Here is a 5,053-nt window from a genome sequence, read left to right on the forward strand (position 1 = left end):
CATTAGAGGATAAAACGGGTTGCAATCAAGTGTGTAGGATTGTGATATTAAGCATAATGTCGGCAGGATCCGTTAGAATTGGCTGTGTATTCAGATTACACGCCCCGTGAAAGAAGATTGAAAAAATGAGTGTTATTTACAGTGACATGAATGAGAGTGAGTGATGAAATGGCAACAATAACAATTCATGGTAGGGTATGGTATTGACGTAAGTAACTGTAACTTGCTGATCAAACGCCCAATCAAAATAATAACACTTCCCCCTTTCCGATGTGAAAGTGCCAATATAACAATAAAAGGAAACTATGTTGACCCGTGATGGGAAATTATAAATCGTACACATAGCCACAACAATCATCATCAACTATATATATATATATAAGTTTCAACTTGGGTATTATGCCTCACCCTCTATCATGCCAATTAATTTCTTACATTCTTTCTTCCTATTACTTTCCGGAAATTAATAGTTAACAGTGAATGTGAATGCACACACAAATTAAAAGCTGAAATTTAAAGTGTATATGTATATACACTTAATAAATACTACTGTTTTCATATATCCCAGAAATTCGTATGATATATTATTTTGTGAGGTTATGATCGAAATAAAGACTTGTTGTTCTATATAGCTGGATGAAGGCAACGTGATAAGCTAAAAGCTCATCAAGGGTTATAATAATGTTGTGAATAATTTAAAAATGTGATAGTTGTTAGCCACAAGACAAAAGGGGCACTGCTAAGACAGCAAGATCAAGAGAATTGTCTATTAGTTTATTGCCTCTCCATCGTTTAACTCTTTTCACCAATCTTCCACTCTTGCATATCGCGGAACACAATGAAATCTAACTTTTTCAGTTTAATATTTCTCTAAAGTGAAAACTGGCTAGTGAAACATAATTAAATCAGACAAACAATTCCCGCAATCCACATCATTTGACTACCATACATCAGATCCATCACAAAGGATTAAACTAAAGGAAATAATATAGGAAGGATAACCATGAGTGAAAAGGCATATTTTAAGAACAGTATAGATCCAAACAAGCAAAAGCAGGACATCATGTTCAATCAGTTTAAAGTTATTTATCATCCGCTTAAAAAAACAAAAAACAAACAAACAAAGCCATAGAATGAGGAACAAGTTAGAATATGTATGTTAGATTAGTGGGTTACAGTAGGATTAGGATATAGATTTTGCAAATAAAGTGGCATGCTCATACGACTTTTACAATGTCTTTTGGAAAAGGAAAGAAAAAAATGGAGTTGTTTATTGGAGGGAGTCATAGTGCTCGTGAATGCACCAACTAAAAGTCCTAGTAAAGTTGATGGCGCTGAAGCTCACCATTTTGTCGGATTTAACAGTGAGAGACACAAAATGAAGGAAAAAGAATAACCCCTTGTGGAAAATTGATATTAATATCGGGATCGGCCACTTCTTTTTCTAGGCCATGCAAGATCGATTGCTTTATCTATAACTTGAAATTGCTTTTACCGTTTCTAATTTCAAAATCTTTCGGGAGAAACAAAAGGGGTCTCATTCGAACTGATTCTCGGCACAGGGAAGCAAGATAAAGAAAGAAACAGTACTCGCAGGTGGTCTAAAATTCCCATTTCCCGCAGCATGGCTGTCCCTGACTTAATTGGGAAAAGGAAAACCCTAGTTTCCTTCACAAGCAGCTCCTGCACTGGTTTTAGGTAGCCTTGTTCGTTCTATAGCAAGAATCACCATAATACAGTCCTGGAGGTTAATTTTTTACAATTCTATGGTTAATATTTTCCATAAAAGCTTCATCTAACCTCTTGCTAGGGTCACCAACCAATGGCTTTAAAGCATTCATAAGTTGTTGGAAGTTCCATACGAGAGATAAAGGCAGTATGGTCACCTCTCTGTGGTCCATTGTCTAACAATCTGTAACTGAAAATGTTCCTTCTAGTTAGTCCCGTGCACCCAAAACAAAAATTGTTTGTTGTGACTTGCAGATATTTTTTTTAAAAAGAATATCTTGATCTACAAAGGTAGGATGAATCTATATATATATATATATATATATATATATATATATATATATATATACACACACACACACACACACTCTTTTATTTTTGTTAGTCAAGATAAGAACCGTATAATTGTTCCTAGCTTCCTAATATAATATAAGTAACAACAGTCCTGATTAATTAATGCATACTAACTTCTGCTTATGCTGAATCTGCAGCCTGGAATTTATATATTAAATTACTCGACCATCTGTGACTTTGCCGACTAAAACAGTACAAGCACAGATCAAAGGTTTAATGAATTGAAGGAGACATGTTCTATGGAGAAATCTCAATGATGGCCATTCATCCACTGTAACTTGTAACTTCTGCCTGCATTGGAGGCTACACAACATATAGACCATTTCAGAACAGAAGAAAAAGGCTAATAAGGTGAGTGAGTGAGTGAGTGAGCGAGTGAGCTCAAGACAAAAGCACAAGCAGCTAACAAGCACAAATTATTATAATTATTATATTCACCAGAGACAGCACTAGAGCTAGCTACAACACGAAAACGAAAAGAAAAAATATTTTTAAATCAAACGGCTATGCCTACGCGATGCATCATCACGAATCAATAATGTTGATGTACAAATTAACAACCACCATCTTCCAATAGATGTTCCTATACCTCAAGTTCGAGCCTGGGATTGCTCCACAAAATTAATTAAGAGGAAATTAAATAGGGGCATGAAATTAAGGCAAACAAATATAACGGACTCGGAAGAAATTAATTAGAGTAAGATCTGGGGAAAAAGTCTGCACAGTGATTCCACATCTATGGAAATCGTTAGCTCAAGTTTCCTTGATTTTGGATCGATCGAATCAATACCTGATCGGTTTGATTCCGGAAGAAGAAGCCGAATTGTTGAGGAATCATCGTCACAAATCAACACAATCGGTACAAGTTAATTCTCTCATAGGACTGCATATCAGAATTCTGATCACATAACAGAGTTATGCATCAGAAAAGTCAATGCTTTAAATCTGAAAAAGATTTAAATAAGTCAAATCAGAAGAAAAAGGAAAAACAAATACACCAGTATAATCTTATCCCGATGTATATAATAATATAATTTGACAGAAAGGTTTAGAGAGGAAGAATCTGGAGTTTGAGATAAGCTAGTTCGTTGTTGGACCTATCTGTATCTTCCCACAGCTTTATTGAACCGCAAAAGAAGGTGTGGGAGCAAGAGTGCCATGGCATGCATGCAAAGGAACTCTATGGATGCAGTTCAAGAAAGCTGTGGAAGAATACAAAGAGGACCATGATATTGAAGAGTGAAGATGCCCCACAGACAGTGTATAAAGGGTTTTTCAAAAACAAAAAGAAAGAGAAAAAAATTGAAGAAGCATGGAAGGTAGGTTCATAACATAATCAGAACCCTAATGAAGAGAAAGAAAGAGAGAGAGAGAGAGAGAGAGAGAGAGAGAGAGGGGTCCAGAAGAGAAAGAGAATAGGAGAGGGTAAGCTAAGAGAGAGAAAAGATGTAGGTGTAGTAGGGGAGGAGATGGTGTGGTATTTATAGGAGAATTTAGGAGTTTTTATGAAGTTTTTTATTTTAATTTAATTTTGTTTTTCCACCAATCCCTAGAAGAATATCTGGCCCAAGAGACTACACATTACTGAACCCCTCCTTTCTCGAACCCTAATTAAAAAGCTGACTAATTTGATCCCATTGGAGATTAGACACCTAATTATAATCCTTTTACTCGCGTAAAATGCCATTTAATATTTATGCGGCTATGATGCACCTTTCCGGATCTAACGGTGGTTGTTGCATTTATGGGGGGCACACCCTGGGCCCACCTCTAGATCTGTCCAGTTTATCCCAACTCCACGCGCTCCCTTCACTGTTCATTAACATAAGCCGTCCAAATTAATAATAGTTTATTAAGCAAACTAATTCGTGATTAACGGACAAAACAACGTATAAAATCAAACCACCCTTCCCAAAGCTGTCATCTTAATAAACCATTTTCCAACATCAAATAAATAAATAATCACTAAATTATTATTCAACATTTGTGAACCATGCAACTATAATGACCCTATAAATGTTTTCTTTTTCGACTACAAACCAATTCTTTCACCCAACCCAACGCTAATAAATAACAACAAACGTTATGCTCATGTTTCATACTTATTCATTTCGACAAACACGTACGTTTCTTTTACTAATCTGTACCCTTTTTCAATATATTAGCTTTTACTTTTCTATTTTAAATATCTTTTTAATCATTTTAATTTTTACTTCTGTAATTTTTTTTACTTTTTATTTTTCTAAAATAAAAAGTTTGTGTTTTTTGTCCCGATACTCACTCACTTATTTATAGGTTGAATAAAAAATTTAAGTGAACCTTTCAAATGATATCTCTAGTGTTATTATGATATAACTTCAACAAGCTCTTTAAAACAAATTAAGATTTGTAAAATATACTTGTTTATCTACTGTCATATATATAATTGTCTATCTTGATTTAAAATAAAATAAGATTTGTTACTAATGCATAGTTATCACATATATTAATACTTTAGTCGGATCTCCACCACACTGCCAAAATGTCTCGCCAATGATGAAGGTCTAGCAAAAAAAAAAAAAAAAATCGTTCTCTACCAACAGATACAATAAGTGTATATCAAGATTTCTTGACTACATAGTATAATAAAAAGTCTAACAAAAATATAGAGTGGAGGATATATAATGTAAATATCATTTTTTCTTAATAGCTAATGTCAAATAAGATTAATGACAGTCGACATTAATATAATTTATTTATATTTTTTATTTTAGTAATTGTTCTGTTAATTTAAATATTTATTTAATAAAAAATTTCAAAATAATTTTACATGTTTTAAAATAATATCTTATGTCGTGTTATTTGATGCTAATAACACCGCATTTTAGTGATGCTAATATTTAAAAATTAAATTTATGTTTTTTATAATGATTTAATAATAAATTCTCAAATTGGATTCCATCATATATATTATAATTTCTTACAATGAAAA

The 5,053-nt window shown here is 33.3% G+C and overlaps 1 long non-coding RNA gene across 1 annotated transcript; it reads right to left on the bottom strand.

Annotated features, from left to right (window-relative positions):
• Positions 1-453: 453 nt before the first annotated feature.
• Positions 454-3,685, bottom strand: LOC106769421. The gene is made up of 2 exons (XR_001376333.2): positions 2,197-3,685; positions 454-1,918 (listed from the first exon to the last, which is right to left on the bottom strand). It is a non-coding gene; the product is annotated as an uncharacterized LOC106769421 (long non-coding RNA).
• Between the last annotated feature and the right edge of the window lie 1,368 nt (positions 3,686-5,053).

The sequence above is a fragment of the Vigna radiata genome, chromosome 7 (assembly GCF_000741045.1).
Source record: "Vigna radiata var. radiata cultivar VC1973A chromosome 7, Vradiata_ver6, whole genome shotgun sequence".
NCBI classification, from domain to species: domain Eukaryota; kingdom Viridiplantae; phylum Streptophyta; class Magnoliopsida; order Fabales; family Fabaceae; genus Vigna; species Vigna radiata.